The sequence below is a fragment of the Haematobia irritans genome, chromosome 1 (genome assembly GCF_050003625.1).
Source record: "Haematobia irritans isolate KBUSLIRL chromosome 1, ASM5000362v1, whole genome shotgun sequence".
NCBI classification, from domain to species: Eukaryota; Metazoa; Arthropoda; class Insecta; order Diptera; family Muscidae; genus Haematobia; species Haematobia irritans.
Genome location: NC_134397.1, coordinates 183,275,311 through 183,300,171, shown reverse-complemented (window position 1 = coordinate 183,300,171; position 24,861 = coordinate 183,275,311). Strand labels below are relative to the sequence as shown.

Below are 24,861 nucleotides of genomic sequence, written 5' to 3'. Positions count from 1 at the left end.
GCCCCGATGGCAGTTACCGCACCCATAGGAAAACCCGTGAACAACGTTTACATTCTAACCATATTCGTTCATGAAAGTGAATCGATACACAGATAGTGTCAAACTGACGTTGTCAATCAATAAAGCAATAAAATGACACCATGTGTGGGATATAATAACGACTGTTCATGATATGAGAACATAATGACTTCGAAATAACTTACAAGAATTATAAGCACCATGGCTTGATTTTCGGCTTAACTTAACAAACGTAACAGACTGATCAATCTAAGTACTTTATATCGTTAGCCACTATTCCTTCCCTTCCTTCTCACCACGTAAGGAAACCGCGATAAAACAATTAAAGGGTGATTCTTTCAATTTTGCATTTAAAAAACCTGAACACCCCTCATTTTGAAGGTGTGTGTGTGTAGAATGTTGCTTCTGTTTTGATTTTGGAATTCACTCTTCAGTTGTCAAAATGCCGTCCAAGCAAGAAGAGCAGCGTATCAAAATTTTGCTCGCGCATCGCGAAAATCCGAGCTACTCGCACGCAAAGCTGGCAAAATCGCTAAAAGTTGCCAAATCAACCGTTACAAATGTAACTAAAGTGTTTGGGGAACGTTTGTCGACAGCCAGGAAGTCTGGATCGGGGGGAAATCGAAAACCGGAAGCCGCTGAGATGACAAAGAGAGTTCCGGTAGTTTCAAGCGAAACCCTAACCTCTTTCTCCGAGATGCCGCAAATAAGCTGGGTGTATCGTCTACAACCGTGCAGCGGGCCAAAAAACGAGCCGGACTATCGACTTACAAGAAGGTATTGACTCCAAATCGCGATGATAAACAAAATACGACGGCCAAAGCGCCATCCCGGAGGCTGTACACAACGATGCTGACGAAATTTGGCCGCGTGGTAATGCACGACGAAACCTACGTCAAAGCCGACTACAAGCAGCTTCCGGGACAGAAGTTTTATACGGCAAAAGGAAGGGGAAAGGTAGCAGATATTTTCAAGCACATAAAACTGTCAAAGTTCGCAAAGAAATATCTGGTTTGGCAAGCCATCTGTACATGTGGCTTGAAAAACAGCATTTTCATAGCTTCCGGGACTGTCAACCAAGAAATTTACGTGAAAGAGTGTTTGAATAAACGTCTGCTGCCTTTTCTGAAGAAACACGGTTGTTCCGTACTGTTTTGGTCGGATTTGGCATCTTGCCATTACGGTAAAAAGGCCATGGAGTGTTACGCTGCCAACAACGTGCAGGTGGTTCCCAAGGACAAGAACCCTCCCAACACGCCAGAGCTCCGCCCAATTGAGAAATACTGGGCTATTGTCAAGCGGAACCTAAAGAAGACCAAAAAACCTGCTAAGGACGAGCAGCAGTTCAAGGCAAACTGGCTTTCTGCGGCGAAGAAGGTGGACAAGGTGGCTGTACAAAATCTGATGGCAGGTGTCAAGCGTGAGGCCCGGCAATTCGGATTTGGAAAAGCGAAAGCCTAACTGAATATTTTTCCTGAATTTTATACTAATTGAACTTGAAAAAGAAATTTAATTTGATTTTTTAAATAAATGATTTCACCGATTTAAACTCGTTTTCCCTTGACCAAATTTTGACCGTATCTCCCTTTACTGAATCCGCGAATCGACGCAATTTTTGGCTTCCTCATAAGAATGGAAATGCTGATCAGACAGGTCAAGAGTCATCTACCGAAAAAAATCACACCGACAAAACAGGCTTGTCCAGATCCAAAGATTTTTCTATCCGCCAATGATTTTGGTACTGATTCCGATCAAAGAATTGGCGAAGTGCACTTCGAATACATTTAAGACACAATTTACTTTAATATTTAAAAATGTGGGAATACATCAATTAGCATAATGAGGTTTTTTTTTGGATTTTGCGAAAAGAAGAAAATAACTCTATATAAGCAAAAAAAAAACTACCTAACATAAAAACAAATTTATTTCAAAACCTTATTCCAACGTTTCCTATAGAAATAAAATATAGACAAAATTTTCAATAAAATAAAATTTTGTCAACATTTTCTATAGAAATAACATTTTGACAAAATGTTCTATGGAAATAAAATTTTGACAAAATTTTCAATGCAAATAAAATTTTGACAAAATTCTCTGTGGAAATAAAATCTTGACAAAATTTTCTATAGAAATAAAATTTTTACAAAAATTGTCTATAGAAATAAAATTTTTACAAAAATTTTCTATAGAAGTAAAATTTTAAATAAATTTGCAAACTATGATTTTTTATGTTTTGCAGTTTTTTAGTAAAATTTTCTCCAAATTTTGGTAGATTTATTTTGGCTCGAGTGCCAAAGGTCTGCAAAACCAAAAAAAAAACCATTGGAAAACAATGAGATCTTAGTTTCTATAGAAAAATTTTGTTAAAATTTAATTTCTATAAAAAATTTTGTTAAAATATTATTGCTATAGAATTTTTTTTTTTAAATTTTATTTCTATAGAAAATTTTGTTAAAATTTTATTTCTATAGAAAATTTTGTCAAAATTCTATTTCTATAGAAAATGTTGTCAAAATTGAATTTCTATAGAAAATATTGTCTAAATTTTATTACTATAGAAAATTTTGTTAAAATTTTATTTCTATAGAAAATTTTGTCAAAATTTTATTTCTATAGAAAATTTTATCAAAATTTTATTTCTATAGAAAATTTATTAAAAATTCTTTTCTATAGAAAATTTTGTCAAAATTATATTTCTATAGAAAATTTTTTCAAAATTGTGTTTCTATAGAAAATTTTGTGCAAATTATGTTTTTATAGAACATTTTCTCAAAATCTTATTTCTATAGAAAATTTTGTCAAAATCTTATTTCTTTAGAAAATTTTGTGAAAATTATATTTTTATAGAACACTAGCTAACCCGGCCCGCTTCGCTGCGCCTTCCAAATCGTTTTTGTAGGAATATTTTGCGTCAAGTTAGTCAACCATATCCTTCGTGCTGAAAACAAATTCGAAAAGATTTCAATTCTTTCAAACAAATCCGACTACGTGCTTTTTCGTTTATAGGTACAAATACGACGGATATGCATATGTAAAACGGTTCGTCTTAAAAAATGTCGGGGAGAGGGTGTACCCTTTCCTCCAAATTTTTTTAATAATGTTCTGTATTCAAGTAGTTGGACAATCTTCTATATTTCTTGTGAATTTTAAGTGTGGTTTGTCAAGGAAAGGTATCCTTCTTCTCAACATATCTGAAAATTGAGCACTACATTATAATAACATATAAAGAATTACTGTTTCCCATCCAATAAATCGGAAAAAGCAAAACTAGTAAAAAATTTTACCACATTAATATTTGCTAAAATGTTGGAAAATGATGCACCCTCTACGTTGGCTGCCAATTTCATGTAAATTTAAGTTCTTTACTAAAAAGAAGTCAGGCAGAAGCGTGTGCATAAAATATGTCATAAAATTATGTATCGAGTTCCCATTTACAGAAAACCCTCTACTTTCAATTTAAGAAAAAAAAACGGACAAAAGGGAACCCTCTCCCCACCTTCGCTCTACACCGGCCTGATATCGAACTATCACGTACCCTATATTAATTTCACAAACTATTCAATGGTCCCTATAAATTCTATCGAAGTAAATCGACAAAGTTTATTTCAATTTTCCCCTTCCCCAACCAGATATCGAAAAATCATATACCTACTAATCATCAATCATGTATACATTTAATCACCTCCTTCCACGTTCCCCGTAAATTTCAAGTAGATCGGATATGTTTAAATTTTGCTCTATTGTTTTAAAGGGACGTCACTTTTCCCGATACAATATCGACAAACACCGTAGTGAATAGCATCCCTAACTTTCCCTGAAAATTCTTGAAACTTTCCTTCAAGTGTGGGGCAAGGAAGGTTGCCTCTTCGTTCATAACCTTCCCCCACTGCTTTTGTCAATTTCAAGAAAACTTAAGATTTTTTGTTTTTTTTTGTAGCTTTAGAGGAGGACCTCCTCCCCGACCAAATATCGAAAAGTGATGTAGCGTATCTTTTGTAAACGTCCCAGAAAATGTAATGCAAATTATAAGCCTAAAGGGGCGACCTCTCTTCCATTCAAATATCACAAAATCAGGTATCAACTATTAATATCGTAACCTCTCCCCAGTCCTCTGTAAATTTCAAGTAACTCAGTAAAGTTTAATTGTTTCTCTGTATGTACTTAAGAGAAGCGGATGTCTCCCTATGCCCTTTTATTTTTATTAAAAAATCAGGAACCTGATATAAATTTCATAACCTCACCCATTTGTTCCGTAAAATTTCAGTCGGGGGAGTTTAGTTTTGTTTTCACTGTACTTTAAAAAAAAGTCGGGCAAAGGGGTGGCGCCCCTCCCCGACCAACTATCGAAAAATAATGTAGCAGATTTTTGTCTAGATGCCAACCCCAACATTCTATGAAAATTTCAAGCAAATCGCATTATTTTGTTCCAAGTTTCAAAAAGTAGGGCAAGGGGTGGGACCTCCCCCGTCCACATCATCAGGTACCCCATATTAATTCCATAACCTCACCGCATGTTCTCTGTAAATCTCAGATAACTTAGAGAATTTTAGTTTTTTCACTGTACTTTAAAAAAAAGTCGAACAAAGGGGAGGTCCCCCTCCCCCACCGCCCCAACTATCGAAATATAAAGTAGCGGATCTTTGTCTAGATGCCAACCCCAACCTTCAATGAAAATTTCAAGCAAAACGGTCAACTTTGGTCCAAATTTCAAAAAGTCCGCCAAAGGGGAGGTCCCCTCCGCGACCAGGTGTCAAAAAATGAGGTACCCTATTTTCACCACATGAACGCCCCCTACGATCTCTGAAAGTTTCAAGTAAATCGGATCAGCCGTTTCGGAGCCAACTCGGTACATACAAACAAACAATCAAACAAACAAACAAATAAACAAACATAGATTGAATTTTATATATACAGATTTCCTTAAAATCTTATTTCTATAGAAAATGTTGTCAAAATCTTATCTCTTTAGAACATTTTGTCAAAATTTTGTCAAAATATTTCTATAGAACGTTTTGTCAAAATTTTATTTCTATAGAACATTTTGTCAACAATTTATTTCTATATAAAATTTTATCAAATAATTTTATTTCTATAGAAAAATTTTTCAAAATTTTATTTCTGTAGAAAAATTTTATTTCTATAGAAAATTTTGTTAAAATTCTATTTCATTTGAAAATTTTGTCGAAATTTTATTTCTATAGAAAACTTTGTCCAAATTTTATTTCTATTGAAAATTTTGTCAAAATTTTATTTCCATAGGAAATTTTGTCAAAATTTTATTTCAATAGAAAATTTTGTTCAAATTTTATTTCTATAGAAAATTTTTTCAAAATTTTATTTCTATAGAAAATGTTGTCAAAATATTATTTCTATAGAAAATATTGTCTAAATTTTATTACTATAGAAAATTTTGTTAAAATTTTATTTCTATAGAAAATTTTGTCAAAATTGTATTTCTATAGAATATTTTATCAAATTTTTATTTCTATAGAAAATTTTGTCAAAATTTTATTTCTATAAAAATTTTTCTCAAAATTGTGTTTCTATCGAAAATTTTGTGAAAATTGTATTTGTATAGAACATTTTCTCAAAATCTTATTTCTATAGAAAATTTTGTCAAAATCTTATTTTTTAGAAAATGTTGTCAAAATTTTATATCCATAGAACATTTTGTCAAAATTTTATTCCTATAGAAAATTTTGTCAAAATTTTTATTTCTATAGAACATTTTGTCAAAATTTTATATATATAGAACATTTTGTCAATAATTTATTTCTATATAAAATTTTGTCAAAAAAATTTAATTTCTATAGAAAAATTTTTCAAAATTTTATTTCTAAGAAAAATTTTTCAAATTTTTATTTCTATAGAAAATTTTGTTAAAATTCTATTTCTTTTGAAAATTTTGTCAAAATTTTATTTCTATAGAAAATTTTGTCAAAATTTTATTTCCATAGGAAATTTTGTCAAAATTTTATTTCAATAGAAAACTTTGTTAAAATTTTATTTCTATAGAAAATTTTTTCAAAATTTTATTTCTATAGAAAATGTTGTCAAAATATTATTTCCATAGAAAATATTGTAAAAATTTTATATCTACAGAAAATTTTGTCAAAATTTGATTTCTATAGAATATTTTATCAAATTTTTTTTCTATAGAAAATTTTTTCAAAATTTTATTTCTATAGAAAATTTTTTCAAAATTGTGTTTCTGTAGAAAATTTTGTGAAAATTATATTTTTATAGAACATTTTCTCAAAATTTTATTTCTATAGAAAATGTTGTCAAAATTTTATTTCTTTAGAAAATTTTCTATGGAACATTTTGTCAACATTTTATTTCCATAGAAAATGTTGTCAAGATTGAGTTTTTATAGAAAATTTTGTCAAAATGTTATTTCTATAAAAAAAAATTGTCAACAATTTATTTCTATAGAAAATGTTTTCAAAATTTTATTTCTATAGAAAATTTTGTCGAAAAATTTTATTTCTATAGAAAATTTTTTCAAAATTTTATTTCTATAGAATTTTTTTTCAAAATTTTATTTCTATAGAAAATTTTGTCAAATTGTTTATATAGAATTTTTTTTATTTATATAGATTTTTTTTTAATTTTATTTCTATAGAAAATTTTATATCCATAGAAAATTTTGACAAAATTTTATTTCTCAATTAATGAATTGTTGATATGTATGACAACAGTATGACAACAGACGCTGTGTCGTTAGGTTCTACTCAATAGTGGGTGTAATATTTTTGTTGTTTTCAATAATTTTCCCGATGAAGTCTTTCAATGAAAAGACGAAATATTGAATAAAAAAAAATAAATTAAAAAATACAGACCTCGAGCTCGTTTCAATCAACAATTCATTAATTGAAAAATCAAATACAGGTCGAATACAATAAAAACAAGTTTATAAAATTTTATTTCTATAGAAAATTTTGTTTCTGTAGAACATTTTGTCAACATTTTATTTCCATAGAAAATGTTGTCAAAATTGAGTTTTTATAGAAAATTTTGTCAAAATGTTATTTCTATAAAAAAAAAAATTGTCAACAATTTATTTCTATAGAAAATGTTTTCAAAATTTTATTTCTATAGAAAATTTTGTCGAAAATTTTTATTTCTATAGAAAACATTGTTAAAATTTTATTTCTCAAAATTTTTTTGCTATAGAACATTTTGTCAAAATTGTATTTCTCGGCTCAAACGTCAATCTAGAGAGTTCGCTATAAAGTTCCTGAGATCGTTTCACTCGATTGCAGCAGCTCATTAAACTCGGGGTAACCATATGATTTTTTCGATTGGAATTGGCAGTAATGATGCAATGGTAGACCCTTTCCGTTGTGGAGCTGGTGGAGCTGTGAATTGGAACAGATTTTATTTAAAGTAAAAACAAAATGTTTCCAATCGACAAAAATGTTTTTTTTTTGTTTCAATGTATTCACCAATGAATAATAAAACAAAATGTATGAAAATTAAAAAAAAAAAAAAAAAAACACATTCTTATTTGTCTAAAATTCCAACGATATATTATAAATAAATGAATGTTCCAAAATTAACACATAAAATATATTTGGTGGATGAATAACATCTGCTACTTTAGCAGCAAATTGAGAAAATGTTCAACACATGCTTCACAAGATTTGCTATCTAAATTTATTGAATTCAATGTCATAGATGCTGTAACCAAATTAGATAAATAAACAAAAGAGGGAGAACACCATCAGAACACTTGAAGACATTTGACAACATTGTTGATACAGAAAAAGAAGAATATATATCCATAGCGTTTTTGTTTTTATGAAAGCTGCTATAAAACAATCATTAAATTTGAAACTTGTTTCTCGGCAAAAAAAAAACGATCATCAATTCACAAAATCAATTTATTTAAATCGAACTGGATTACTTTTCAAGGACAAGACAATTATTGAAAGCCAATATTCACATCATAGCTTGTTTAAATTAAATTTGGAAGAAAAAAAATAAATAAAAAGAATTTCAATATTTAAAATAAGACCAAAAAGATATATATAAAAGAGTATAAGAAAATATTGATGAAAAAACAATTTTACAATTATGGGATATATATTTCAGAATATTTCTTGTCATAGGACGAATTTTTATCATTTGCACTGAATTTGCATCACTTTTTAAGTTGTGATCTATATTTTAGATGTGAATTAAAAAATTGTGTGATATTTTGCCAAATACATATTTTTTATATTTTTTTTATGGATTTTAGTGCATTCTAACACTTGTTTGAAATGTTTAACATCACATAATTCCAATAATTCGCAATTTTTCTAGAATGTATTTAGCATTTTTTTCCGCAAAATTTAAATAATTTGTACCATTTTATTGATTCTTACTTTGTTTATAAATTTATTTGAAACAACGAATGTTAAAATTAGCCACTAACAAGGCCGCAAGTTTGGCCAGGCCCAATCTTATGGAACCTCCACCATGGATTGCGTAGAAACTTCTACGGAAGACTGTCATCCACCATCGAATTACTTGGATTGCGGTAACACTTACCGATAGCAAGGTATCTTAAAACTTCTTAACACAGTCTTATAAATTGTTAGTTAGTCAATGGGGTATATGCTAAACAAAAAAAGGCCGATTAAATACGTATATAATTCAGTTCTTGACCGATTTATATAGATAAGTCTACAAATAATTACGAACCGATATGAACTTTTAAGCGGTAATTAGAGAGCCTGAATTGAAATATGGGGGTCGCTCTATATGGAGGCTATATACAATTAGGAACACGGTTGCAACAGTTGACAGATTAGTAGAATTGGTGATGTTTTGGTAGATTTTGCAAAATATTTCTCTCCAACTAATTTATATTCATAAATTTTCCATAGAAATAAAATATTAATATATTTTCTATATAAACAAAATTTTGACAAAATTTTCTATAGAAATAAAATTTTGACAAAATTTTCTATAGAAATAAAATTTTGACAAAATTTTCTATAGAAATAAAATTTTGACAAATTTTTCTATACAAAACAAAAATACAAAATTTTCTATCGAAATAAAATATTCTTCTATAGACATACAATTTTTACAAAATTTTCTATAGAAATAAAATTGACAAAATTTTCTATAGAAATAAAATTTTAACAAAATTTTCTATAGAAATAACATTTTGACAAAATTTTCTATAGATTATTTTGGCCACGATTATGAACCGATATGGACCACTTTTTGTGTGATTTGGTATCGGCTATATATATAACTATATGGACCAATATGGACCACATACTAGCGCATTGTACCAAACTTCAACCGGATCGGATGGATTTTGCTCCTCCAAGAAGCTCCGGAGGTCAAATCTGGGGATCAGTTTATATGGGGCTACATATAATTATGGACCGATATGGACCAATTTTTGCTTGATTGTTGCAGACCATATACTAACACCACGTACCAAATTTCAACCGGATCGGATGAAATTTTACGGAATTTTACGCCTCCAATAGGCTCCAGATGTCAAATCTGGGGATAGGTTTATATAAGGGCTATAACAGGTTGGCTGATAAGTACCCGGTCTAACAAAGAAAAACACATTTTTTTGTCAAAATTCGATTTTATTATTCAACATAGTTCCCTCCAAGAGTAATAAACGATTATAACGACCTTCCAATTTTTTGATACCATTTTGGTAGTACTCCTTCGGTTTTGCCTCAAAATAGGCCTTAGTTTCGGCGATCACCTCTTCATTGCAGCCAAATTTTTTCCCTGCGAGCATCCTTTTGAGGTCAAAGAAAAAGTCGGTGGGGGCCAGATCTGGAGAATACGGTGGGTGAGGAAGCAATTCGAAGCCCAATTCATGAATTTTTGCCATCGTTCTCAATGGCTTGTGGCACGGTGCGTTGTCTTGATGGAACAACACTTTTTTCTTCTTCATATGGGGCCGTTTTACCGCGATTTCGACCTTCAACCACTCCAATAACGCCATATAATAGTCACTGTTGATGTTTTTTCCATTCTCAAGATAATCGATAAAAATTAGCATCCCAAAAAAAAGAGGCCATTACTTAGTCAGCGGACTTTTGAGTCTTTCCACGCTTCGGAGACGGTTCACCGGTCGCTGTCTACTCAGCCGCCTGTCGATTGGACTCAGGAGTGTAGTGATGGAGCCATGTTTCATCCATTGTCACAAATCGACGGAAAAACTCGGGTGTATTACGAGTTAACAGCTGCAAACACCGCTCAGAATCATCAACACGTTGTTGTTTTTGGTCAAATGTGAGCTCACGCGGCACCTATTTTGCACAGAGCTTCCGCATATCCACATATTGATGAATGATATGACCAACACGTTCCTTTGATATCTTTAAGGCCTCTGCTATCTCGATCAACTTCATTTTACGGTCATTCAAAATCATTTTGTGGATTTTTTTGATGTTTTCGTCGTTAACCACCTCTTTCGGGTGTCCACTGCATTCACTGTCTTCCGTGCTCATTTCACCACGCTTGAATTTAGCATACCAATCAATTATTGTTGATTTCCCTGGGGCAGAGTCCGGAAACTCATCATAAAGCCAAGTTTTTGCTTCCACTGTATTTTTTCCCTTCAGAAAACAGTATTTTATCAAAACACGAAATTTCTTTTTTTTCATTTTTTCACAATAACAAAAGTTGCTTCACAAAAGACGCTCTATCTCACAAACTAATTGACTTACAGACGTCAAATTTTGACACGAATCATTTGAAGGTTGGTACTATATAAAAATAGTATACATTTAATACTAGCGACGCCATCTATGTGTCAGACCGGGGACTTGTGATCAGTTTACATGGGGGCTATATATAATTATGGACCGATATAGACCAATTTTTGCATGGTTGTTTGAAACCATATATTAACACATCGTATCAAATTTCAACCGGATCGGATGAATTTTTCTCCTCCAAGAGGCTCCGCAAGCCAAATCTAGGCGTCGGTTTATATGGGGGCTATACTTAAAAGTGTGCCGATATGGCCCATTTCCAATAGCATCCGACCTACATCAATAACAACCACTTGTGCCAAGTTTCAAGTCGATAGCTTGTTCCGTTCGGAAGTTAGCGTGATTTCACCAAACGGACGGACATGCTTAGATCGACTCCGAATTTCACCACGATCCAGAATATATGTATTTTATGGGGTCTTAGAGCAATATTTCGATGTGTTACAAACGGAATGACAAAGGTTATATACCCCCATCCTATGGTGGAGGGTATAAAAATATTAAAAAAGCGAGTTATGGAAGATTTAACTGAAACGACTTCCTGTGTAGTTAAAATAAAGAATATCTTTGGGAGGATATTTTTGGAAGTGCTTTTAAAGTAGTGCCTTTAGAAGAAGTTCCAAAATTTTTTTGCCGGACAACAGGGGAAAAGCATGTTTGTCATGTATATTCGGGCAAAGACCCCTTTAGACAGCAAGATGCTTGGATGGACAGCAGTTTCGGAATTACCACATTCCTCATCAGCATTTATTAATTTGCTCATTCAAACAAAAAATCCGAATTCTTCCCTTAGTCATGCAGATTTTGGGAAATATTCTCTGCTACAACATAAAAGATAATAATGACCTTGCTCGCGTCTTTATTTTATCGTCTTCTGTTTATTCACCGGTCTTGTGGATTGCTTTTTGTTTGGTTTTCATTTTTGTTTACTTTAACGTCTACACTCGTTGAGTTAAGAAAAACGTCTAGTGTTTATGTTTGGTTTATTTTCTCTTTGTTTTTCTGTCTTTTTCGCACTCGAGTATTTTTGTTTAAATTATTTTGAGCAAAATTTTTTACGAGCGTTTGTTTTCTCATAACAATGAGATCTTCTTTGACTGAGAATTTGGCACATGTTTGCATGCTGAGACATCATTCGACATAAATCTTTTTGTGACTCGACCCCACATTCATATAAAGAACGGCGGCAATAGGACGCGGATTCGTCATCTGATTTATATGTGGCCAAACGGTTTGATGTATTTTTGGGGGGTAAAACACAATCTGTGAACATTTTTGTTATACCGTGGATGTTAAAAAGCTCACACACCTATCATTTGATACGATCGAAATCTGTACCGACCAAAGGGAGTGACCATAGTGTCATTTATGTTAGAGTGAAATTATGGTTTCGACTTTCCCAATTGAAAGTCTCATATTTTGTATGCTATGTAATCAATTTGGCAGAATGAGGCTTCTGGATTATGAAAGTAAATAAATAAATGAAATGAATAAAAAGTGCGTCCGTCCTTCTGATCGTGATAATTGTCATTGAATTCGAATTTTTATAACCTTCACCACTACTGTGGTACAGGTATAATAAGTTTGTGCATTTATATGTAACGCCAAGAAGGAGTAATCATAGACCAACCTTTTAGTTTACGGATCGGCTAAGAAATAAATTCTGAGTCGATTTAGCGATGTCCGTCAGTCTGTCCGTCTGTCTGTCTGTTGATGTATTTGTGTGTGCAAAGTACAGCTCGCAGTTTTAGTCCAATTGTCCTAAAATTTGGTACGGGGTCCTGTTTCGGCTCAAAGACGATCCCTATTGATTTTGGAAAAAATCGGTTCAGATTTAAAATAAGCTGCCATATATATTTTTCACCGATCTGGTCATAATTGGCGTGTATATCAACCGATCTTCCTCAAATTCCGTACATCCCAATATTTTATGAGTCTCGAAAAACTTGCAAAATATCAGCCAAATCGGTTCAGATTTAGATATAGCTCCCATATATAGCTTTCGCCCGATTTACACTCATTTGCCCACAGAAGCCAATTTTTTGCTCCGATTTAGTTGAAATTTTGCATAGGGAGTAGAATTAGCGTTGTTACTATGCGTGCCAAATTTGGTTGAAATCGGTTCAGATTTGGATATATCTCCCATATATAGCTTTCGCCCGATTTACACTCATTTGCCCACAGAAGCCAATTTTTTGCTCCGATTTAGTTGAAATTTTGCATAGGGAGTAGAATTAGCGTTGTTACTATGCGTGCCAAATTTGGTTGAAATCGGTTCAGATTTGGATATATCTCCCATATATAGCTTTCGCCCGATTTACACTCATATGACCACAGAGGCTAATTTTTTGCTCCGATTTAGTTGAAATTTTGCACAGGGAGTAGAATTAGCATTGTAGCTATGCGTGCTAAATTTGGTTGAAATCGGTTCCGATTTAGATATATCTCCCATATATAGCTTTCGCCCGATTTACTCTCATATGACCACAGAGGCCAATTTTTAACTCCACCACTGCTTAGTCCAAAAGTTGTAAAAATGACTCTAATTTTCCTAAACTTCTAATACATATATATCGAGCGATAAATCATAAATAAACTTTTGCGAAGTTTCCTTAAAATTGCTTCAGATTTAAATGTTTCCCATATTTATACCCTTCACCACTACTGTGGTACAGGGTATAATAAGTTTGTGCATTTGTACACTGTTAGAAAAATATGTTTTTCATATGTTCCGATATAAACAAAATGTGTTTAGGGCACAATTTTTAAACATAATATATTTAAGTGCAAACATGTAATGTTCCTAAACTAACACTACATGTTTGGGATACATATATTAATATGATAGAATATATTATGTTTGGGGCATGAATGTTTCATAAAAATAATATGTGTGAATGTAAACATATATAAATTTACAAATTTCAAATAAACATATATATGTTGTGATATTTTACTCAGAGAGCGACAGAGAGAGAGAGAGTGTAGAGAAAGAAATAGAGATGGAAACCGGAAGGGTTGACGAAAGATATCAACATAACACGGCGAGAGATTCAAAAGAGAGCTATTTGTGAATGATGTTTCGGAAAACTGTTTTATGATAAGGCCAAAAATTTGATATGCTAAGTCTAAATATTATTTAATTTGAATATTAGAATGAGTATTCGGAGTAAAGAGAATAGACATTCTGAATCAAGAGAATAGATATTTGAAAAAAAAAACAGCATGTGTTTTCGCCTTGAGAGTAGGATTTTATGTATGTGTGGACATGTGTTTTGTTTATCATTTTGGCATTATGGGAACAATTTTTTTTCTTGGTTCGTTAAAAGAAGTCGGAACGTACAAGGAGTAAGTCAAAATATTCAAGCAATTAAGTTCGAGTTTTGCAGCTAAAACAATTGAAAAAGTTTATTTTCTTTAAAATGAATTATTAAAGAAAAGTAAAAGGCAAAACATGGTCATTTTAGAGCGATAATACCAACTTAATACCGGCCTTAAAGGTAAAAATGAATTTAAGTACAAAACAAGATAAGTTTTAAATGCATTTAAAATGGTGTTAAATGCTAGTAAAAAACTGTTCACGCCTAAATAAATTTATGTGTATATTATAAAATTATTTATGTATGTTTATACTCGACTCCACGTTCTTCTTTTGTTAGAGTTTTTGAATTCCTTCCAAAATTTCAAACTTTTATACCAAAAACAGTTTTTTGTTACAAAATTGTTATTTTTGCAATAAAAAATAATATTTTATCCAAAAGCTCAGTCCATTTCGTTTGCACTGTTCTTTTCTGACTGTAAATCTTTAATAACCCACATTTCGAAGTTTCGTTATAAACATGTATTAGTATAAATATAAATGTGTAAATTAAAAAAAAAAAAAAAATGGTGTTCAGTCGGAGCAGGGATTGAACCCACGACCCTTGGCATGCAAGGCAGACATGCTAACCACTGCTCCACGTGGCCAACAAATATATGTTTTTGTTAAATAATGTTATGTTTGCATGCGCTCGTGGGAGCTGCAAACTATGCTATATAAATGTAACTTAAAACGATAATTGTCTACTGGTTACTATAACAGCTACGTAGCCCAGTGGATAGTGTGTTGGCTTACAAACTGTATGGTCCTCGGTTCGAATCTCCGTTCAGGCGAAAGGTAAAATTTAAAAAAAATATAAAATTGAATAATTTCTTCAACATTATTTGTATTACAGAAAAAGGTCACAAGAACTAAAAAATTTCGTGGAAGTGAAAATTATGTGAGGGAATGAGCACAATCTTCTTTGGGGAAAATTCTTCCAAGCATATAATATTTTTGGGCTGAAAATGCTTCCAAACATATAATATGTTCACATAAAACAAACATATTAATGTTTTGGCAGTATCCAATAATATATATGCTTCCTGCAAAATATGTTTGGAACATATGTTAGAGAAGCGATTTTTTTGAGGGTGTATGTAACGCCAAGAAGGAAAAGTCTGAGACCCATCGTCTAGTATACCGATCGTCTTAGAATTAAATTCTGAGTCGATTTAGCGATGTCCGTCTGTCTGTCTGTCTGTTGATGTATTTTTGTGTGCAAAGTACAGCTCGCAGTTTTAGTCCGATTGTTCTAAAATTTGGTATAGGGTCTTGTTTCGGCTCAGAGACGATCCCTATTGATTTTGGAAAAAAATCGGTTCAGATTTAGATATAGCTGCCATATATATTTTTCACCGATCTGGTCATAATTGGCGTGTATATGAACCGATCTTCCTCAAATTCCGTACATTCGAATATTTTAAGAGTCTCGAAAAACTTGCAAAATATCAGCCAAATCGGTTCAGATTTAGATATAGCTCCCATATATAGCTTTCGCCCGATTTGCACTCATTTGCCCACAGAGGCCAATTTTTTGCTCCGATTTAGTTGAAATTTTGCACAGGGAGTAGAATTAGCATTATAGCTACGTATGTCAAATTTGGTTGAAATCGGTTCAGATTTAGATATAGCTTCCATATATAATTTTCGCCCGATTTACACTCAAATGACCACAGAGGCCAACTTTTTGCTCCGAATTCGTTGAAATTTTGCACAGGAAGTAGAATTAGTATTGTAGCTATGTGTGCCAAATTTGGTTGAAATCGGTTCAGATTTAGATATATCTCCCATATATAGCTTTCGCCCGATTTACACTCATATGACCACAGATGCCAATTTTTAACTCCGATTTAGTTGAAATTTTGCACAGGGAGTAGAATTAGCATTGTAGCTATGCGTGCCAAATTTGGTTGGCACATTTAGATACAGCTTCCATATATATGTTTTTGTGATTGCGACAAAAATGGTCAAAATACCAACATCTTCCTTGTAAAATCGCCACTGCTTAGTCGAAAAGTTGTAAAAATGACTCTAATTTTCCTAAACTTCTAATACATTTATATCGAGGGATAAATCATAAATAAACTTTTGCGAAGTTTCCTTAAAATTGCTTCACATTTAATTGTTTCCCATATTTTTTTACTAAAATTGTGTTCCACCCTAGTGCATTAGCCGACTTAAATTTTGAGTCTATAGATTTTGTAAAAGTCTATCAAATTCTGTCCAGATCGAGTGATATTTAAATGTATGTATTTGGGACAAACCTTTATATATAGCCCCAACACATTTAACGGATGTGATATGGTATCGAAAATTTAGATCTACAAAGTGGTGCAGGGTATAATATAGTCGGCCCCGCCCGACTTTAGACTTTCCTTACTTGTTTTTAGTTTGTTTTATGAAATTGTTTTTACATCCTGGAAAAGAATAAACGTTTATCACAAAAAGTATATAATTTTCTTCCAAATGCACTTCCTTACAGCGAAAAGCAAATGAGAAACGAACTTTGTTTGTCTAAAATTTCGTTTGGGAGGAAAGAATTATTTTTTTGCGTGTAGTGCAAAATTTCAACCAAATTGGGCTAAAACTCTGGCTTCTGGGTCCATATAAGTGCATATCGGGCGAAAGATATATATATGGGAGATATATCTAAATCTGAATCGATTTCAACCAAATTTGGCACGCATAGTTAAAATACTAAATCTACTCCCTGTGCAAAATTTCAACCAAATTTGGCCAAAACTCTGGCTTTTAGGACCATATTAGTCCATATCGGGCCAAAGATATATATGGGAGCTATATCTAAATCTGAACCGATTTCAATCAAATTTTGCACACTTGACTATACTACTAATTGTACTCCTAGTGCAAAATTTCAACCAAATTCGGCCAAAAATCTGGCTTCTGTTGCCATATAATGTATATGGGAGCTATATCTAAATCTGATTCGATTTCAATCAAATTTGGCACACTTGACTATACGACTAAGTGTTATGTTTGTACAAAATTTCAAGCAAATTGGTATAAAACTCTGGCTGCTGGTCCATATTAGTGCATATCGGGCGAAAGATATATATGGGAGCTATATCTAAATCTGAACTGATTTCTTCCAAAATCAATAGGATGATATTCGGACCCAACTTAGGAACATGTGCTAAATTTGAAGGCGATTGGACTTAAATTGCGACCTAGACTTTGATCACAAAAATGTGTTCACAGACAGACGGACGGACGGACATGGTTATATCGACTCAGGGACCCACTCTGAGCATTATTGCCAAAGACACCATGTGTCTATCTCGTCTCCTTCTGGGTGTTACAAACATATGCACTAACTTATAATACCCTGTTCCACAGTGTGGCGCAGGGTATAAAAATATATATGAAGACTATTATGTTTTTATCAAATCTTATCAAATAAGGGTGGAAAAGATCCAATGCATTGATTTTAAATTAATTAATTAAGAAAAGTAACCGTGAAAAAATGCTGGTTTTCAGCTTGAAAACTGAACATAATACTCAGCTTATGATATTAAATTCACACTATAGTATTACGATCTCTCTGTTTGGAGATTTGCAAATAAATTGTAACGAAATTAAAAATGGCTTGTCTGCAGCTATAATTTAATAATGTAAATGTTATGCTTTATACTACTTCTCCATTGAATTAAATACATTTAGTCAAATATATTTAAATTAAATTCTAATAAATTTAATTTGTAAATTAATTACAATAGTATTTGAGCCTAATAAAAATAAAAAAAAAAACAAGTATATACGGCCGTAAGTTCGGCCAGGCCGAATCTTATGTACCCTCCACCATGGATTGCGTAGGAACTTCTACTAAAGGCTGTCATCCACAATCGAATTACTGGGGTTGCGATAACACTTGCCGATGGCAAGGTATCGTAGAACGTTTTAACACTGTCTTCTAAATTGTAAGTTAGTCCATAAGGGGTATATATTAAACAAAAAAAAAGGCCGATTAAATACGTATATAATTCAGTTTGACAAAATTTTCTATAGAAATAAAATTTTGACAAAATTTTCTATAGAAATAAAAACTTGACAAAATTTTCTATAGAAATAAAATGTTGACAAAATTTTCTATAGCAATAAAATTTTGACAAAATTTTCTATAAAAATAAAATGTTGACAAAATTTTCTATAGAAATAAAATGTTGACAAAATGTTCTATAGAAATAAAATGTTGACAAAATTGTCTATAGAAATAAAATGTTGACAAAATTTTCTACAGAAATAAATTTGTTACAAAATTTTCTATAGAAATAAAATTTTGACAAAATTTTCTATGGAAATAAAATGTTGACAAACATTGCTATAGAAATAAACTTTTTACAAAACTTTCTATAGAAATGAAATTTTGACAAAACTTTCTATAGTAATAAAATTTGACAATTTTTGCATGGCTGTTAGAGGCCATATACTAACGAAATGTACCAAATTTCAACCGCATCGGATGACTTTTGCTCCTCCAAGAGGCTCCGGAGGTCAAATCTGGGGATCGGTTTATATGGGAGCTATATATAATTATGGACCGATATGGACCAATTTTTGCATGGTTGTTAGATACCATATACTAACACCACGTACTAAATTTCAATTGGATCGGATGAATTTTGCTCATCCAAGAGGCTCCAGAGTTCAAATCTGGGGATCGGTTTATATGGGAGCTATATATAATTATGGACCGATATGGACCAATTTTTGCATGCTTGTTAGATACCGTATACTAACATCAGGTACCCAATTTCAAACGGATCGGATGAATTTTACCCCTCCAAGAGGCTCCGGAGGTCAAATCTGGGGATCGGTTTATATGGGAGCTATATATAATTATGGACCGATATGGGCCAGTTTTTGCATGGTTGTTAGAGACCATATACTAACACCACGTACCAAATTTCAATCGGGTAGGATGAAGTTTGCTCCTCCAAGAGGCTCCGGAGGTCAAATCTGGGGATCGGTTTATATGGGAGCTATATATATTTATGGACCGATATGGACCAATTTTTGCATGGTTGTTAGAGACCGTATACTAACATCAGGTACCAAATTTCAACCGGATCGGATGAATTTTGCCCCTCCAAGAGGCTCCGGAGGTCAAATCTGGGGATCGGTTTATATGGGGGCTATATATAATTATGGACCGATATGGACCAATTTTGGCATGGTTGTTAGAGACCGTATACTTAGACCACGTACCAAATTTCAACCGGATCGGATGAATTTTGCTGCTCCGGAAGGCTCCGCAAGCCAAATTTGGGGATCGGTTTATATGGGGGCTATACGTAAACGTGGGCCGATATGGCCCATTTTCAATACCATCCGACCTACATCAATAACAACTACTTGTGCCAAGTTTCAAGTCGATAGCTAGTTTCGATGTGTTACAAACGGAATGACAAAGTTAATATACCCCCATCCTATGGTGGAGGGTATAATAATTTTAATTCATGCTACTATGTGTGGGCAATTGATATGCATGTTCACGTAGATAACAACATGGATACAAATGCTTGAAACATTTCAAGTGTATTTTATTTCTTCTACATGATCATAATCATCATCACGTCATCATCATGTCATCATCATCATCATTATAATCATCATCGTTATTGTCTAACTTACCTTCAAAATACCATTAGCAAAATGTAAACAAATCGTTGAATGTGTCTGGAAACTGTTGTTGCAGTGAATTTGAATGCAGAGCACACAACAAACATACACACACACTCGCTCACACACAGATAATTATGGAAGCACGTTTTTTACGCGTTTACCGCTATTTACTCTGTAAATAACCAAGAGATTGGATTGTAAATGAAAATAAATGAATGATTTAAATTTTAAAACTTAACATTGATATGAATTATTTTTATAAATGATTTCGACTTTTTCAATATAGAGACGAACTCTAACATATTAAATTTTAATTAACTTATTGGCATGAATAAACTTCATTAGCGGCACTCAAATGCAATACCCGCGACAAACAAATACAATATTAATTATTAATCCTATACTATCGTCTCTTTCTGTCACTCTCATTAAATTAATTTGGAAATTTTAATTTTATTTTTTTTGTTTAACTTGGCTGGTTTTGCTATACGATTCTTGTATTAAATATCACCACCATTCACTACTACTGCCTTTATAGTCGCAGATATAAACAGTTGTTGTTGTTGTTGTATTGACATTTATTCACTCGAATTTATTGTTATTATTTTGTTTTATGATTTTTCTTTAGGTTTCTTGTTTACCCACATCAACACACCCAATACCTTCTTCGATATGCCGAACGAAGTTATTTTTGACTTCTACCCAAACACCCCGTTATGAAGTGGAAGCACAAAAAGCACACGCGCGCGTTGTTAATTTCAACGTTACGATCTTCGTAGATTTTAGTTTCGTACTGAGCATATGTTTCGCAAATCAACAATGTTTTGAAAAAAAAAATGTGTTTCAATATTATTTTGCACTTGCTCTCGCTAGTGTCTACCACACAAATAATATGAACTCTTTCGCTTAAACCAACAACAACACACAATATATCCGTCAAACATACCGAGAGAGATAAATATGAGCATGCTGTTGAATGGATGTACAAGACAAATTCTCTATAATGATGATGATGATGACGATCTTTATTAGCGTTTCTCTTCAACTAAAGAAATAAGAGCAAGATGATTTTGATTTGAACATTTAATGGGGAGATAATTTTAACAATTTAATGGGGAGATAATTTTAACAATATTCAATAAATCTTAGTCATAGCAATAGTGGTGATCAGTTTTTGTCATTAAGGCCATTTTCTTTTAGTACTTTGTACCTATTGTTCTATCCAGAAAATCTCTACATTATTGCCAGGTGCGATTTTCGTAAAGTGAAGTCATATACAAAGAAAGGAATAGAGGTCTCAAATCAATTCACAATGAGTTTGTATGTTTGCCGTAGGCATGCATTAGACTCCATTGCGCATGCGATTCACTCTATTTGTATACTAGGGATGCCAGACGTGCTCTTTTAAAGAGCACATGTGCTTTTTTTTACAAAATGTGCTCTTAAAACAAGACAGGTCAAAAGAGCACGCAAAAGTGGTCTTTTTTTGCATCACAACAAATATTAATCAAACGCGATTCAATAAATGGTAAAAGTAAACTGAAAATACGTAAATGTCGCACTAATAGATTTTCCTAGCCGTTATTTTCTAATTAAATAGTGTTTTACTTTATATATCAGAGTCGTATAAGATGTTGCTTGTTCACTTTGTACTCTGTTCTAAATGTAAACAAACTTCTTCAATAACGTTTTTCACAAAAACACAAAAAATGACTTACAAAGTATTGTAAGAAAATTAGCTTGAGTTGAAAGTGGGTTATTTTATGTTTATGGTATGAACCTTTTTGCTATGTTTAAATGAATTATATTTCAATAAATTGGAATTAAATGTTTTTATTTTATTTGAAAAAGTGTGTTCTATTCTTTTCGTATGTGCTCTTTTTATAAGCTGAATGTGCTCTTTTTGCCTCTTCAAAATCTGACATCCCTATTGTATACCCACCACCATACAATGGTGATGGGGGTATAGTAAGTTTGTCATTCCGTTTGTAACACATCGAAATATCGATTTACGACTAAAGGGTGATACGGTCAAAATTTGGTCAATATAAACTTGACGTATTTCTTTCAATTTTGCATTTAAAAAACCTGAACACCCCTCATTTTGAAGGTGTGTGTGTGTGTAGAATGTTGCTCCTATTTTGATTTTGGAATTCACTCTTCAGTTGTCAAAATGCCGTCCAAGCAAGAAGAGCAGCGTATCAAAATTTTGCTCGCGCATCGCGAAAATCCGAGCTACTCGCACGCAAAGCTGGCGAAATCGCTAAAAGTTGCCAAATCAACCGTTACAAATGTAATTAAAGTGTTTGGGGGAACGTTTGTCGACAGCCAGGAAGTCTGGATCGGGGGGAAATCGAAAACCGGAAGCCGCTGAGACGACAAAGAGAGTTGCCGGTAGTTTCAAGCGAAACCCTAACCTCTCTCTCCGAGATACCGCAAATTAGCTGGGTGTATCGTCTACAACCGTGCATCGAGCCAAAAAACGAGCCGGACTATCGACTTACAAGAAGGTAGTGACTCCAAATCGCGATGATAAACAAAATACGACGGCCAAAGCGCGATCCCGGAGGCTGTACACGACGATGCTGACGAAGTTTGACTGCGTGGTAATGGACGACGAAACCTACGTCAAAGCCGACTACAAGCAGCTTCCGGGACAGGAGTTTTATACGGCAAAAGGAAGGGGAAAGGTAGCAGATATTTTCAAGCACATAAAACTGTCAAAGTTCGCAAAGAAATATCTGGTTTGGCAAGCCATCTGTACCTGTGGCTTGAAAAGCAGCATTTTCATAGCTTCCGGGACTGTCAACCAAGAAATTTACGTGAAAGAGTGTTTGAATAAACGTCTGCTGCATTTCCTGAAGAAACACGGTTGTTCCGTACTGTTTTGGCCGGATTTGGCATCTTGCCATTACGGTAAAAAGGCCATGGAGTGGTATGTCGCCAACAACGTGCAGGTGGTTCCCAAGGACAAGAACCCTCCCAACACGCCAGAGCTCTGCCCAATTGAGAAATGCTGGGCTATTGTCAAGCGGAACCTAAAGAAGATCAAAAAAACTGCTAAGGACGAGCAGCAGTTCAAAGCAAACTGGCTTTCTGCGGCGAAGAAGGTGGACAAGGTGGCTGTACAAAATCTGATGGCAGGTATCAAGCGTGAGGCCCGGCAATTCGGATTTGGAAAAGCGAAAGCCTAACTGGATATTTTTCCTGAATTTTATACTAATTGAACTTGAAAAAGAAATTTAATTTGATTTTTTAAATAAACGATTTCACCGATTTACACGCGCTTTCCCTTGACCAAATTTTGACCGTATCACCCTTCTTATAAAGTATATATATTCTGGGGGAGCCACCGTGGTGCAATGGTTAGCATGCCCGCCTTGCATACACAAGGTCGTGGGTTCGATTCCTGCTACGACCGAACACCAAAAAGTTTTTCAGCGGTGGATTATACCACCTCAGTAATGCTGGTGACATTTCTGAGGGTTTCAAAGCTTCTCTAAGTGGTTTCACTGGAATGTGGAACGCCGTTCGGACTCGGCTATAAAAAGGAGGTCCCTTGTCATTGGGATTAACATGGAATCGGGCAGCACTCAGTGATAAGAGAGAAGTTCACCACTATGGTATCACAATGGACTGAATAGTCTAAGTGAGCTTGATACATCGGGCTGCCACATAACCTAACCTAACCTATATTCTTGCTCAGGGAGAAATTCTAAGACGATATATGCATATCCGTCTGTCCGTCTGACTGTCTGTTGTAATCACGCTACAGCTTTCAATATTGGCGCTATCGTCCTGAAATTTGGCACAGATTCGTTTTTTGTTTACAGGCAGGTCAAGTTCGCTGATGGGCTATATCGGTCCAAGTTTTCATATAGTCCCCATATAAACCGATTTCCCGGTTTGGGGTCTTGGGCTTATAAAAACCGTAGTTTTTATCCAATTTGCCTGAAATTGGAAATCTAGAGGTATTTTAGGACCATCAAAAGGTGGGCCTAAAATGGTGCCTATCGATCCATGTTTTGATATTGCACCCACATGGACCGATCTCCCGATTTTGCTTCTTGTGCTTCTAGAAACTGTATTTACTATCCGATTTGCCTGAAATTGGAGATCTAAAGGTATTTTCAGACCGTAAAGTGGTGTGTCGAAAATAGTCCGTATCGGTCCATCTTTTGGTATAGCCCCCATATTGGCCGATCTCCCTATTTTGCTTCTTGGGCGTCTAGAAACTGTATTTACTATCCGATTTGCCTGAAATTTGAAATCTTGAGGTATTCTAGGACCACAAATAGGTGTAGCGAAAATGGGGCGTACCTGTCCATCTTTTGGTATAGCCCCCATATTGACCGATCTCCCGATTTTGCTTCTTGGGCGTCTAGAAACTGTATTTACTATCCGATTTGCCTGAAATTTGAAATCTTGAGGTATTCTAGGACCACAAATAGGTGTGGCGAAAATGGGGCGTACCTGTCCATCTTTTGGTATAGCCCCCATATAGACCGATCTCCCGATTTTACTTCTTGGGCGTATATAAACTATACTTTCTATCCGATTTGCTTGAAATGGAAATTCTAGAGGTATTTTAAGATCACAAATAGGTCGATCGGTCGATGTTTTGGTATAGCCCCCATATAGATTGATCTCCCGACTATACTTCTTGGGCTTCTAGAATTCGTAGTTTTTACCCAATTTGTCTGAAATTGGAATTCTAAAGGTATTTGAGGACCATTAAGAGGTGTAACGAAAATGGTGAGTATTGGTCCATGTTTTGGTATAGCTCCCACACACAAAGAAAATTTCATTAAAAGTCAGCCAACGAAAAATTTTCATTGATATAACGAAACATTTTCACAAATACAATGAAAATATTCGTTAATAGTACGAAAAACTACGTTGATTGGCAGAAAATTCGTTATATTAACGGAAAAAATCGTTGTATTAACGAATTTCTTTCATTGGCTGACTTTTAACGACACATTTCGTTAATATAACGAAACTTTTTCTATTAGTGCATATAGACCTACCTCCCGAATTTATTTCTAGGACTTCTAGAATCCGGCTGACAACAGAAAGGTCAGCTGA

General features: G+C 33.5%; 1 protein-coding gene and 1 long non-coding RNA gene across 2 annotated transcripts in view; one reads left to right on the top strand and one right to left on the bottom strand.

The window, feature by feature from the left end:
• Positions 1–20,605, bottom strand: part of LOC142222253 (uncharacterized) — an 80,483-nt gene extending 59,878 nt beyond the window's left edge. Inside the window, exons 1-2 of the long non-coding RNA XR_012718287.1 lie at positions 20,436–20,605; positions 19,783–19,945 (exon numbers count right to left, since the gene is read on the bottom strand). This is a non-coding gene — a long non-coding RNA (uncharacterized LOC142222253). The remainder of the gene's footprint in view (positions 1–19,782; positions 19,946–20,435) is intronic.
• Positions 1–24,861, top strand: part of LOC142233506 (uncharacterized) — a 329,935-nt gene that overhangs the window by 279,138 nt on the left and 25,936 nt on the right. The gene's annotated exons all lie outside the window — the stretch shown is intronic.